The 14,878-nt window shown below is 41.2% G+C and overlaps 1 protein-coding gene and 1 pseudogene across 4 annotated transcripts in view; both read left to right on the top strand.

The window, feature by feature from the left end:
• LOC112413115 (MAD2L1-binding protein-like) overlaps positions 1 to 13,209 on the top strand; it is a 29,113-nt pseudogene extending 15,904 nt beyond the window's left edge.
• The window catches only part of RBPMS (RNA binding protein, mRNA processing factor), a 188,246-nt gene that overhangs the window by 32,662 nt on the left and 140,706 nt on the right, over positions 1 to 14,878 (top strand). The gene's annotated exons all lie outside the window — the stretch shown is intronic.

The raw sequence follows: 14,878 nt of genomic DNA, 5'->3' as shown, positions 1-14,878 counted from the left end.
AGACTTTTTTTTTTTTTAAGGAAGCGCACACTTTTAATATACAGTTTAAATGTGTTCACAACCTTGTGTTTTTCACGTCACTTTCAGAGCAGCCCTAGTAGGCTTTGGGAAATGGAGGGGGTCACCACCATGTTTAGCCCCGGGTAACATTCAGCCCTGTGGGAATTCATAAGTAACACTTAGTCACAAAAGCATTGGCTTCTGCTTCTAAGACAGGTCAAAGGTGGTGAGAAAAAAATGTCACTGGAGTTTTTTCCTGTGTGTGTTTTATTTGTAGGTAGGATGGAGACATGATGCTAAAGTCATAAATGTAATAATTCTGTTTTAGAACTGGAAGGAACGTTGCTAGTCTAGGCTTTTCTCCTTTCAGAAGTGAGGAAACTGAGGTCCAAAAAAGTGGCTTGATTTGCCATATAACATTGTGTCTGGACGTGGGATGGGTCTATGCCTTGGCCCTCACGTGGAGTCACATGGATGGCCATGTGGCTGGCGCGGGGGGAGGGGCTGCTGGAGTGCCCATGCCCTCTGTGCAGGACCGCCTTTCTGCCTTCGAGCACACACCTTGCTTCTAGAAAGCCTTCCTGGACTCCCCAGGCAGTATCTTCTCTGTGCTTTCAAAACTAAATTATGCCTAAATTAAAAGCTGTGAAATCCAGGCCTCCTGGAAGGGTATTTAGTTTTCCCTTTTAAAAAAAGCAAAACAATTCAGCAAATGACAGTGTTGCAAGCCTTAACCACATCATCCAGTGATTGATATACATGTCCCCCAGTTTTTGTAGTGAAATATAAAAAGTTTATAATCTTATTTCATAGTCAAAGTTTAATCAGTTATAGTAGGTCTCAATACATCCTTAGCAATTGGGGCCTCAGGTTACCCAGCAAGATCCCTTTCATTAATTTCTTGAAGTTGTTTTCCATCATGTTTTGGCTTCTTGGTATCTACATAGTTTCTAACCTCGGCAGCCCAGGTTTCCATGCTTTAAAAAGTGGTATACATTTGCTGTTGTTTCCTTTTTCAAAATGTAGGTCAATTTGTGAATTTTAAACTATTTTTAAAGTGAAAGAGGGGGAGGGGAAAGTGCTTTTAGAAGAAATCGAATCACAGTAATTTGTAAATTAAATGCCCTATCCCTAGTAACTTGATTCATAGAACAATATTTTTGTTTGTAACTGTTTGGTTATATAATCTACACACAAATTGGCAAATTTAAAAAATATGAAATCGCACAAGTCCCTTTGCCACTGTTGGCAGTATAGAGAGAATCATACTTATTGCTCTATACCTGTAGTATTTCTATAAGAAACAACAAGTTGCATGCCTTGATCATTCTCTGCTTTACGTGGAATAAGATATTTGAGAGGTGAAAACAAAGAAGAGGCTTCATGGTGTATATCCCTGAAATGCACTTGTTTGGCACATTTTTCAGATCTTATAAAGAGAACTAATCTTTTGGTGAGTTGTTGAATAACTTTTGACTCATTCCCCTAAAGTACATTTCAAAGTATGTCATATCAATGAACAGAAATGCAATAATGACAGCATTTTTAAAAAATATAATTTATTTGAATAGAGCTTAAAGTAATGAATTAAAAACAAAGAAACAACCACTACCACAACAAAAACACAGAATGATTCCCATCCACACATGCAGCATTTTCTCCCACTTTTTTTTTTTTTTTTTTTTGGCGGTAGGCGGGCCTCTCACTGTTGCGGCCTCTCCCGTTGCGGAGCACAGGCTCCGGACGCACAGGCTCAGCGGCCATGGCTCACGGGCTCAGCCGCTCCGCGGCATGTGGGATCTTCCCAAACCGGGGCACGAACCCGTGTCCCCTGCGTGGGCAGGCAGACTCGCAACCACTGCGCCACCCGGGGAGCCCTCTCCCACTCTTTTAAACCACCTCACGTTTCCCAAGCACCAGAAATCCATATTTTCTTTTATTTTTTGGTCAATAAAGGTAAGAGCAGGTAGAGAGACTCTGTTCAACCTCAGCCCGGCAAGGCACACAGCAGTTGGATAATTTACCATACGCGTATTAGTGGTGCAAGACCTAATTCTTGTCCCTTACAGTAATGCCACTGATGTGCTCTGGTACCCAACACAAGCAACAAAGCGGTACTTTTCATTGACTAATGGATTTAAGTTTTTTGTGTTTTGGGCTTTTTTTTCCTGGTTTTCCTGGAGACACTGTATTCAAGATGTAGTTTAATAAGGACCGATTAATTCACTGCAATTGTTAAATTGGTATTCTCGATATTCCTTTTCTATTAATGAATGCTGGGATTGCAGCCTGACACTGTTGCCTCGTAAGGGTTATTCCAAGGCACACGATGTACTGTTATGTAGATTCACATGCAGTTGTGAGAAACAATACAGAGAGATCCCCATGTACCCTACACCTAGTTTCTCCCAGTGATACATCTTGCATAACTGCAGTATAAAATCTGATATCTCAACCAAAAAACTGACATTGCTCTAATCCACTGACCTGATTCAGATTTTACCAGTTACACTTGTTGTGTGTTTATATTTAGTTTTCTAAATTTTATCACATATGTAGGTATGTATGAACACAGTCAAAATACAAAACGGTTCTATCACCATAATACCTCCTGCTACAAAATGACAGCATTTAAAAAATTAGTGGTATTTAAGTGTTATATGAAGAGACTAGTGTTTGATTTCTTGGTAGCTATCTCAGTTACTAATTGGAGAAGGTAGAATAATCATGCAACAATCCTTCTATACATGTCTGAGATATTCTCATGTCTGGATATCGTTGAGAGACACGTACTAACACCCTATTTAGTAGTTTCTCCTAAAGCCAAAATTATAGCCTCTGCCTCATATTCATTTACTTTTCTTGAGATATGGGTGAAAGTGTTATGAATTTTAAAAATACCTATCTCTTATAGTTCACTTACTCCAGAAAGATACATTAAGTGTCTACCATGTGCTTGGCACTGTGTAAGCTGCTGAAATTTAAAGACAAATAAAAAGGCCATTTTCTTAGTGAAAATGATGAAAAGTAAAGCAGATGATGACAATGTGGAGGATAAGTATTTGTGGGTATGATTTACTTTTTTTAATGAACACTTTTTATTTTTGTCCGTTGCACCGGGTCTTAGTTGCAGCTCTCAGGCTCCTCAGTTGTGGCATTTGGGATCTAGTTCCCTGACCAGGGATGGAACACAGGCCCCCTGCATTGGGAGCGTGGAGTCTTATCCACTGTGCCACCAGGGAAGTCCCTATGATTTACTTTTTTGTTTGTTTGTTTGTTTGCGGTACGCGGGCCTCTCACTATTGTGGCCTCTCCCGTTGCGGAGCACGGGCTCCGGACGCGCAGGCTCAGCGGCCATGGCTCACGGGCCCAGGCGCTCTGCGGCATGTGGAATCTTCCCGGACCGGGGCATGAACCCGTGTCCCCTGCATCGGCAGGCGGAGTCTCAACCACTGCGCCACCAGGGAAGCCCCCTATGATTTACTTTTAATATGTAAGTGAAAGTGGTTTTAAAATGAGCAAGGCCTACTCCATTCGTCTCACCTCTCTTCTGTCATTGAATAAGAGTGCTTATCAGTATACGTATTACTGATCATACAGTTCTATTGTCAAGAAAGGAGTTATAAAATTTTTTATTTAACGTCCCAAAGATCACTTTTCTTTAGAAACAAACTTTAATTTGACAGATTAGCCTATAGTTGTTGAAACTGACTCTCTGGTCAAAAGGTAATGATTTTTAGGCTTCCCTGGTGGCGCAGTGGTTGAGAGTCCGCCTGCCGATGGCAGGGGACACGGGTTCGTGCCCCGGTCCGGGAAGATCCCACATGCCGTGGAGCGGCTGGGCCCGTGAGCCATGGCCGCTGAGCCTGTGCGTCCGGAGCCTGTACTCTGCAACGGGAGAGGCCACAGCAGTGAGAGGCCCGCGTACCGCAAACAAAAAACCCCAAAAACCCCAAATACAGCTTCTGGCTCATTCGTAACATAGCGGTAGTTTCAGTTATTTGTTACTATTCGTGGCTTTATTCTTGTTATAACAAGGCAAAGAATAAATAAATGGGGAAAAAATCCTTACACAATTGTTTTCTATCTGGCTATATTGCAACATAGGAAAACAACAAAAGAAGAACCCTTTAGCCTAGACATTCCATTGACTCAAGAAAAATCACACAAGCTCTGAAGACAGCTTTTATTTGGAGAGAGAGACTTTTCTGGAGTCTTCCCATGCGGATTGTTCAATAGGAATCCAATGCACGCTTCTGCTCCTCTAAAATGATGATGTCTTTTGCCTAAGAATAGACCCTTCTTTCAGTATAGAAACCAGATAAGCTGTCCTACAGCGATCCAAATAGCTATCGGCCTCATCCCCACCCAACCCCCAAACTTGAATAACAACCCAGCAATATAATTTTACCGTTTACAACTTGGCTGACCCAAACATGAACTTTCAAAGAAAACAAGAGTCATTACTAAAAGAGATTCCATTTCTTTCCGGGGCCTAATTTAAGATGACTTTCCAGAACTTTGAAAAAACTTATTCTTCCAATGGCCACTTAATTGTGAAACAAAATAAACACCCACAAGGGAGGCAAAATACAGAGTTCTCTTATGTTTGGATTTTAAAATACCTTTTTTTTTGGGGGGGGTGAGTTTTTTCTTTCTAGGGTTGTCATACATTGTTTGGAATGATTTATCAGGTTCCATCCAATCCTGTGAATTTTAAGGGCGATGATTTATGAATAACTTTAATTCAGTAAGACCTCATTTCTTAAAATTTGCCCTGTTAAGCTTCTCATAATACCTCTCTATTCTATGTGCCCTGGTTATTCAGAGCCAGTGAGTGATGGTGTCAGCACTCTTAAGCCTGGTGGGCCTGGCTTCTAAGCCCTTGCTTGTTGCAGCGAACCAGACCACTTTTTATTGTGTATGCCTTTCCGAACACTTGGAAACGTCCTAGAGAACTGCAACAGCTCTGAGGAACTGCAAGACAGTATTTAAAGTGGCACAGCAGAGAATGCACAGGCTTTGAAGTCAGACAGGCCTGGGTTTAAATCCAGACTCTGCACTTCGAGGTGTTGTCTTGGGCATAATGAGCCTCATGGGTAAATCGGGTGATTCTGTCTGCCGTAGCAGGATCATTGAGATGAGTACATGAGAGATTGTATGCATAGGATTGAATCAACTAAGTATAGTCGGAGTTTATGAAATGATAGCTATTCTTATTATAATTGAGTCATTATAATTATCAACTTGACCTAGAACGCCCGTGTTGTGATTTTTGCCATGGTATACATAAGACCTGTCATCGTACCCATGTTATCTAAGAGATGACTTCCAAGTGTGGGTTACTTCAAGAATAAAGTAACTGAGCAGTCATGAGTCTCAGGTGGTCCTAAACCAATGCAGTGACTTCTGTGAGGTGAGTGAGCCCATATTTTGTTTGTGGTTTAAAAAGGAAAAGGGAAAAAACTCTTTATAGAGTCCTGCATCCTGACTTTTCTAAGCGGTGAAATGAGGGAGCTACACTGGATGGTCTGTAAGTTACCTTCTAACTCTGAAATTCTGTGATTGGTGCTAAACCCAGTACTAAAACTCTAGGAGCTTTTAGTTTCCTCAACTCTTAGGAAATCAGGTGTATCGGGGATTATTACATGAGAGTTGGAGGTAAGGGAGTTACTATCAGTGGTCTCTTCTGTCCACTAAGAAGAGAAAAAAAGAACTTTGTGTTTCATTCTACCAGATTTTCAAAAATAATAATTCCTCATCTCACACACTATCACACAATTTCGTTCTCCAAGTGTAAGCTTTCTATTTGTGAGCAGTTTATGGAATTTCATTTAACCAGCTCCTAAGGAGGGCTTTTGTGGGACAGGGAAAGGAAGACCTCTCTGTCCTTAAGAAATTTACAATCTAAGCAAGGCTGAAAATGAAGAAGATCCTAAAACATGTTTCTAAAGGACACATGTCCAAAGAAGACACATATCCATACCATCCAAGTGGTTGCTAACTCCTTGTGAAGGCGTCAAGTTGGAACACATGCTCTCTGGCTGTCTTTTTAGGTGCATTGCTTTTTTAAAAATAATTTTTTATTGAAGTATAGTCGATGTACAATGTTCTGTTAGCTTCAGGTATACAGCACAGTGATTGTTTTATACATACAATTATATAGACACACGTATTCTTTTTCACATTCTTTCCCCATGTAGGTTATTACAAACTATTGAGTATAGTTCCCTGTGCTATATAGCAGGTCCTTGTTTATCTGTTTTATATATAATAGCGTGTATATGTTACTCCCAAATTCCTAATTTATCCATCCCCCCCACCTTTCCCCTGTGGTAGCCATAAGTTTGTTTTCTGTGTTTGTAAGTCATTTTGTAAATAAGTTAATTTGTATCATTTTTTTTAGATTGTACATATAAGTGATACCATATGATACTTGTCTATCTCTGTCTGACTGCCTTAACTTAGTATAATCTCTACATCCATGTTGCTGCAAATGTCATTATTTCATTCTTTTTTATGGCTGAGTAGTATTCGTGTGTGTGTGTGTGTGTGTGCGTGCGTGCGTGTACGTGTACGTACCACATCTTCTCTTAACATTCATCTGTCGATGGACATTTAGGTTGCTTCCATGTCTTGGCTATTGTAAATACTGCTGCAGTGAACGTGTGTCTGCAGGGCACATGTATCCTTTCGAGTTATGGTTTTCTCTGGATATAAGGTGCATAGCTTTTTGATTTACTTAATTCTTTCATAAATTTCATAGACCTTTCTAATTGAGTAGTACTAGTACTTTATGGTACATGACTTTGTAAATTCAAAGTCTTTGCTGTAACTTGGAATTCTGTTCATGTCAGTAATCCTTATGGGACCGTGAGTACTGTGTTGATGATATACACAGATTAAAGAGACAGCAGCCAATGGGGATATGTGCACAGTCTGTGTGCGGTTGTGTGTGTGTGGTGGTGGAGTGATGAGTTAGGGAAGACTATATCAGGAATAATCTTGAAGAGGTTTCAAAGGTAAGTTGGTGACTGGGAGAGAAACAGCCTTTGGTTAGATTATTTAAGTCAGCGATATATTGATTCAAGATAGAAAAAATGTTTGGAATATGGATAAATTCAGGGAAGGAGCAACAATTTTTCTGACATTTCCTTAAGTCCTTATTTGGAATTTAGTTATTTCCAATAATTATCCCCATTTTTCTTTTGAAGAAAATAATTGTTCATAGTAAAACAGACTACCTTGGAGAATAGAAAGCTCCTGGCACCAGAAGATGTTTAGAGGTTTGGAAAAGTAATTACTCCAGGTTTTCTTTTCACTTTTCTGAACACTTTAAACATTTCCTGCTGCCAGGAGCTTTCTATTCTCCAAGGTAGCCTATTTTAATAGGGACAGTTTCCGTGGTTCTGCACTCCTAGAACTGTGACTTCCATGCTCAGTGCTATTCCTGCCTAGTTGGATGACAACATAATTAACCTACTCCTTGTACAGGGCAGCTGTAAATATTTTAAATGTGCCGTCAAATTTCTCCTGAGCCTTGTATTTTTCCCTTCAGGATGAACATCTCTACTTTGTTTAACCATTTTTATATGCCATAGTTTCCAGTTGATTTCCTGACCTGATTGCTCTTCTCTGGGAAGTCTTCAGATGGGATTTTGTGCTCTGAATACAGTCCTTCTATGCAGAACATGTTGGCACCATTACATTCCTTTATCTAACATTACTGTCACTTAGGACTACATTAGCTTTCTCAGCACATGTCAGTCATCCTGCTTCTCCAAGGCTGGGCTATGTGGTTGCCACAGCTTGCTGGTGCCCTTACATTTTTTCATGCAGTTATGGTTTGCTTGTGTTTTTGTTTTCAAAAGAAAGATGGGTTCATTGTGTTGAAATCATACGATTGGACTTTGTACTAGCAGAGATCCTTGCTCATGGGATTTAATGTTTCTTGAACATTTGAATAAGTAAGAACATTTGAATTGAATAAATAATGAACCTTTATACATTTATACTCCTCGTCATGATATGTGTAGCAGTTTGACCTGGAGTTGTTGGGATTATAGGTCAAACGTTAAAATTGATATTATCAAAGCCTGCCGTTTGGATAAGCAAGTTCACTTCAGAAGAATTTTGTGTTGAACTCTGAGTGCTTTAAAAAAAAACAACTAGTTTTTACTTAGGAAATGGTTTATCTATTATGGACGTTTGTCTTAGAGCACAATTTTAGATACTTATTTGCTTACTATTCATTCCCGTCTTCCTCTTCCCTTGCTGATAAATAGCCTAGTGGCTTTTGTTAAAATAAAAACTAATCAACAGGGTTCTCTAAATAATTGTAAAATTTCTGAGCCAACTGCTAGTCTTACCCTTCTCCTTCCCGAGTTTTAGGGTGGTCATTATAACCTTTATCAGATACAGAGTATAACTAAGTAGATTTGCCCCATCTGTCCTACCTGTGCAGTGAAGTGGACTGACAGTATGTGGAACCAGAAGTTGATGGTGGTCATTATTGCAAGGGGTAGGGAAGACGATAGCAGCCAAGAATGCCATTTTACCTGAAACTTCTAAGTGACTTGGTAGAGGAAACACTTATTCAAGCAAGGGTGTAACTGGAATTCCCTGGCAGTCCGGTGGCTAGGACTCTGCACTCACTGCCAAGGGCCTGGGTTGGGGAACTAAGAACCCACAAGCCACGTGGTGCGGCCGGAAAAAAAAAGGTGTAGCTGATTACCTTTCACAGAGGATTAAGAATTACCATTTACTTCTGCAGTTGGAATTAAATTATTTTACTTCTTTATCCTAACACACATGGGGGTGGAGTGAAGGGAGAGGTATTTCAAGTACAGACTATACTACTCTACCTTTTTATGTTTTTCTTTCCCTTTGTATTAATATATATTATTAAATAGCCTAGATGTGCCACTGTCTGTGTCAAGTTTGTATTTATATACAGAGCTAGAAATAAAGATACGGTCTTATTTGAAATGTCTGTTTGTAGAGGGGGAATATCTGAATTTACTTGGAAGTGTCAAACATACTCTGATACTGTAATACTAGTGGTTATTTTGACCTAATTTTAGTTGAAGTTAATGTGAGCTGTGATCAGTCACTAATGTGAAATAATGTTTGGGGGATAAACTTTATGGGTGTGTAAGTTAAAAGTAAATCACTTTAATCCTAAAGCCAGAAGGAAAGGATGTGTTCTTCTATGTTTCCTGTCGAATCTTACAGCTGAGTTGGAGGAGTCCTGAGTCGGCAATTTCTAAGAAGTTAAAAGGAGTTTTGATAAATCATAAAGCAATATCTTCTCCTTTGGGAGTCCTTTCTCAGGATAGCGTAATGATGTGGAGGCAGTGATTCATGGTTTACAAGGAACCTTTTATAATAGGACCTAAGAGAACCTTAAATAGGCTGACTTGCAGTGAACGTCTCAAAGGAATGTTGTTAGAAATCTTTTGACATTCTGAAAGTTACAAGAAAAAAGTTCTTCTGTAGAGGTAATCTTCAGTTTGCTTCTCTCTTGCTAATTGTTTCTTCTTTTATATAATTAAAAAATTTTTTAATTGTGGTTAAAACACAAAATTTGCCGTCTTAACCATTTTTAAATGTGCAGTTCAGTAATGTTAAGTATATTCACGTTGTTATGCAACAGATATCCAGGACTTTTTTTCTTACAAAGCTGAAACTCTGTACCTGTTAAACAACTCCCCATTTCCCCCCTCGCTCCAGCCCCTGGCAGCCACCATTCTACTTTCTGTTTCTGTCTACTTTAGGTAATCCTGTGTGAGTGGAGTCCTACAGTATGTCTTTTGGTGACTGGCTTTTTTCATTGAGCATAATGTCCTCAGGTTCATCCATGTTGTAGCATGTGACAGGATTTCCTTCCTTTTTAAAGGTGAATAATATTCCATTGTATGTATGGACCACATTTTGTTTTGTTTGTTCACTCATTTGTTGATGGGCATTTGGATGGCTTCCACCTCCTGGATATATTGTGGATTATGCTGCTATGAACGTGGGTGTGCAAATACCTTTACAAGATCCTGTTTTCAGTTCTTTTGGATATATACCCCGAGGTGGGATAGTTGAATCATATGGTGATTCTATGTGTAATTTTTTGAGGAACTGCCGTACTGTTTTCCATAGCAGCTACACCAATTTGCATTCACACTAAGGGTGAAGAAGCGTTCCAGTTTCTTCACTTCTTTTTTTTTTTTTTGCGGTACGCGGGCCTCTCACTGTTGTGGCCTCTCCCGTTGCGGAGCACAGGCTCCGGACGCGCAGGCTCAGTGGCCATGGCTCACGGGCCCAGCCGCTCCGCGGCATGTGGGATCCTCCCGGACCTGGGCACGAACCCGTGTCCCCTGCATCGGCAGGCGGACTCTCAACCACTGCGCCACCAGGGAAGCCCCAAGTTTCTTCACATTTTCAGCAGCACTTGTTATTTTGTTGGCTTTGTTTTCTATAGTAATTATCAATTTTTCACACTAACCATAATGATCGAATAATTTTTGAGTGCCTGAGTGTACACGAATAGGAGATTCGGGTGTACTCTAAAAAGCTAGGGTTTTAAATTGTTCTTTAACTTGCTTTTAATAGGTCTGGTATATTGTTTCTTCTTGATTTTTAGCAAAACCAGTAGGGAAATTTTTAACCAGGGTAGAAAAAGCAGTGGAACATTGTGTAGCTAAAATTGCAGACCTCAAACTTGGCACAGGTATTAGGCTGATAGAAAAAAAAGTCAAGTTCAGTAGACCAGATTGTGGGGAAAGCATGATTCATGTCATAGAATTTACAAATAACAGGTGTACATAGTGCACTAGGATGTTTCTTACCCATGAATGGAAATGTTCCAGAGACTGAACAGTCTAGAAAGATGGATAAGGTGGTGGATCTCTTCAGCTCCCCAGTGTTTCACTTTTTCCATCATAATGCCTAGTTTCTGTCGTTTATCTGTTACAGACGCTAGGTCGTATCAAGATTGTCTCCTTGCTGTTAAATGTGGAAAAAAATGAACCCTCCAGAAATAGAAAAAAAAATCTAATGTTTTGGGAGTTTTTCCCCTGTAGTGTTTATTTATTCGTGTATCCTCTTAATCGTATCAGAAACAACATGATCAGCCTCCTGTAGACTACACATATTAGAGAAACAAGTAGCTTGGATAGAAAAACATGGGAAACTACTGAACTAAGAGCAAGTAGTGACTTAATTTTGAACGATACCTTTTTGGACCTTTACTGTGCCAAATGTTCCCTCTGGTGATATAGGCATAATTAAGCCAAAAAATGAAATAAAACACTTGAGATTCTTCACACTCCGTTTTCTCATTCTCTGCACTTCCAGGTCCTCATCGCTTTTTTCCCTTTTGCCCTTCGTTCTGTAGCACTCCTGTGTCCCTTGAAGGTTTTCTTCCCTCTTCTCGCTTCCTCTGACTCTGGCAGCTCCCAAATGCGGCGTTGGTGGCACTGTATCTTGTTTCTGTAAACCCTCCCGGCTGGTCACAGCCTTCTCATCTTAATTACATTCTCCCTACTCCTGCTGTCTTCCCTGAAGTCTTCCTGTTTTGCTAAAGATGGTGCCCCTTAGGCCCTCGGTTTGCCGTCTGCCTTTCTCTTCCTTGGACTGATGCATGCGGCACCGGAGAGCAGTCCCCACCGCCGGAAGCTGTGTCGGGGGTGCAGCTGCACTTCTGGTGGCGGGAAACCCCTCCGGCTGCCATCTTGGTAAGGAGGCTGAGGGCGCCAGCTGGGCCTGAGCCCGAGCCTGCTGTCAAGAGTGGGAGGGCACCAAGTAAGAGACCTATTAAGTTTCCTGCGGAGAGAAGAGGGAAGGTCAGGATGGCTTTGGGGATGATATTAGTAACTGAATTAAGGTTTCCAGGGAAATGGTAAACAGCTTGGCCATTAGCTGTCACCACGGATGCGATGACTCTTAGTCGTGACCTTTTTTTTTTTAACCCCCCATAATAATTTTTCTTCAATCATAGTGTCGATGTTAATGTCCCCTGAAACATCCACTTGTGACAGTAGGGGCGATTGAAAAAAAGCGTGTGCTTAGACAACTTCCTCCACACCCACTGGCAATGGCTCCTTGATAACCGAAGATGGCTGCGACAGAGCGCCTTCGAGCTCTGCCCTGTACCCACAACGCTGATCTGGAGCAATGCGCTGTGTGGGTGTGGTTTATGAAATACAGGCATAAATATAGGCCCAGTCTTTTTCCTAAAATGCAGTACTTATTGTTCTTTTCCTGAAGCCTCAATATGGTTTTTAAGATTTTTTTTGTCCTGCATGAATAACTTTGGTAATTATGACTAGAAAATCCAAAACCTCATTCATCTGGATGCTATAAAAGAGAGAAGACAAGACTGCATAGCATAATGTTAAGACTCCAGGCTCTGAGCTGCTTGAATTGAAATCTCAGCTTTAACACTTACCAACTTTTTGACCTTGAGGAGGTTCCTTAACCCTTAGTTAACCTCGTTTGCAAATTAACTCCCATCTCAGAGGGTTGTGATAAGGGTGATTGAGTTGATACAGGTACACACTTCCTTCTCTGAAATCCTTGGGACCAGATGTGTTTCAAAATCTTTCAGATTTTAAAAGGTAACACAGATTCAAACCACGTGGAGAGCGGGGAGGAGGTCATGATGACGCCCCGGAGCCGGAAGTGCAGCCCCTGGTCGCAGTCTCTGGCGGAGGACGTGGTGAAGAAGAAACCTCGGGCCACTGCTGAGGCGAGCAGCAGGAAATGTCAGCAAACCCTGGCAGAACTGGAGAGCGTCCTCAGCCACCTGGAGGGTCTCTTTGCCCAGACTCTAGTACCACGGGTGCTGACCCTCCTTGGGGGCAATGCCCTCAGTCCCGAGGAGTTCTACGACTTGACTTGTCTCGCTTGGTCCCCAACAGCATGGACCCGAGCCTGAGCACAGCAGCTTCTTTGTGCCGCCTCTTCCGAGCCATTTTCATGGCTGATGCCTTCAGTGAGCTGAAGGTTCTTCCACTCATGGGCACCATCGTCATGGCACAGGGTCACCACGACTGTGGAGAAGACTGGTTTTGACCCAAGCTCAACTACAGAGTGCCCAGCCTGGGCCACAGATTGGCTGTGACCCTACCCCGTGGCTGACCCACCATCCCAGCTGCAGCCTGGGAGGATTATATTTGGTTCCAGGCACCAGTGACACTGAAGGGCTTCCATGAGTGAATGGGAATGCTCACCGTGAACACAATGGCTAAATTGTCTTTACCCCTGTGGCACCAAGTCACCCATCTCTTGCTTGGAGCTAGTTAATTCCTGGTGAGAGGAAGGTTCTCTCCTCCTGGCTGCCTGGCTCCGTTATAGACTTCCCCAGGGGCTGATGGTATGGCTAGGGCTGTAATAATCATCACCGAACAAGCATCTCTGAATCAAAGGCTGATTTTCCCAGAGGGTCCTGGGTCAGGTCTTTCTTTTGGGGGTTGGAAAGCAAATATGGGCCCATAGACAGACACTCCTATGGAGGTGACCTTTTCCTGCTTTCTACTGAGGACTTTCAGAATTTTTACTAGGGACATAATGTGGATGTGACTTGTGAACTTAAATATAAAATGAATGGATTAATGTTAAAAAAAAAACAACAAAACACAGTGTATAACCCACTGAACACAATACCCTCAGTGAGGTCTAAGGTAGAACCTAGTAATTAAGCAGACTACTATTTCTCCAGTGAAACAAATAGTTACACTAAGTGGGAGAAATGAAAACTAGTCATTTCAGGTGATGTTTTGCCACCCGGTGCATTTACATATACGACCCTTCTCCCCCCATCGCACACAATTTTAGGCCTTCTGAGCTTTTAGGTTTTGGAATTGGATTAGGGTCTGTGGATCCCTACATAACCATTTGTAAGCACCATTTTAATGTTAGTTATATGCAGAACTGAGTTCTTTCTATACTTTAGGACCTTTGGCTTGTCACTATAAGAATAGTTAAATCATTGTGGTTTAAAGTGAATATGGTGGGGGGTCACATAATTATATGTATTTTTCACATATTACCATTTCATTTGGGTTTCAGGTCTACCCCTTTTTCCAATTGTAAAAGAATAAGAAAGAGGACGAGGTGGAGCAGAAACATGCCATGTTCTTCTTTTCTTTTAAAATTTTTAGTGGAGTGTAGTTGCTTTACAATGTTGTGTTAGTTTCTGTCGTACAGCAAAGTGAATCAGCTATATGTATACATATATCCCCTCTTTTTTAGGTTTCCTTCCCGTATAGGTCACCACAGAGCACTGAGTAGAGTTCCCTGTGCCATACAGTAGGTTCTCATTAGTTATCTGTCTTATACATAGTAGTGTATATATGCCAATCCCAATCTCCCAATTCATCCCACCCCCACCTTCCCTGCTTGGTATCCATAAGTTTGTTCTGTACACCTGTGTCTCCCTTTGTACCCACTTTTCTAGAGTCCACATATAAGCGATATTATATGATATTTGTTTTTCTCTTTCTGACTTACTTCACTCTGTATGACAGTCTCTAGGTCTATCAACTTCTCTGCAAATGGCACTATTTCGTTCTTTTTTATTGCCAAATAATATTCCATTGTATATATGTACCACATCTTCTTTATCCATTCCTCTGTTGATGGACATTTAGGCTGCTTCCCTGTCCTGGCTATGTAAATAGTGCTGCAGTGAACATTGGGGTGCATGTATGTGTGTATATATATATATATATATATATATATATATCTTTTAAAAATAAGTTTATCCATCTGTTTTTGGCTGCGTTGGGTCCTCGTTTCTGTGCGCGGGCTTTCTCTAGTTGCGGCGAGCGGGGGTACTCTTCGTCGTGGTGTGCAGGCTTCTCAGTGTCGTGGCCTCTCCTGTGGC

This window comes from Neophocaena asiaeorientalis, unplaced genomic scaffold, assembly GCF_003031525.2.
Source record: "Neophocaena asiaeorientalis asiaeorientalis breed wild unplaced genomic scaffold, Neophocaena_asiaeorientalis_V1.1 scaffold14, whole genome shotgun sequence".
Taxonomy (NCBI): domain Eukaryota; kingdom Metazoa; phylum Chordata; class Mammalia; order Artiodactyla; family Phocoenidae; genus Neophocaena; species Neophocaena asiaeorientalis.
The sequence above is the reverse complement of the archived record's forward strand: the minus strand, read 5'-3'. Positions and strand labels throughout refer to the sequence as shown.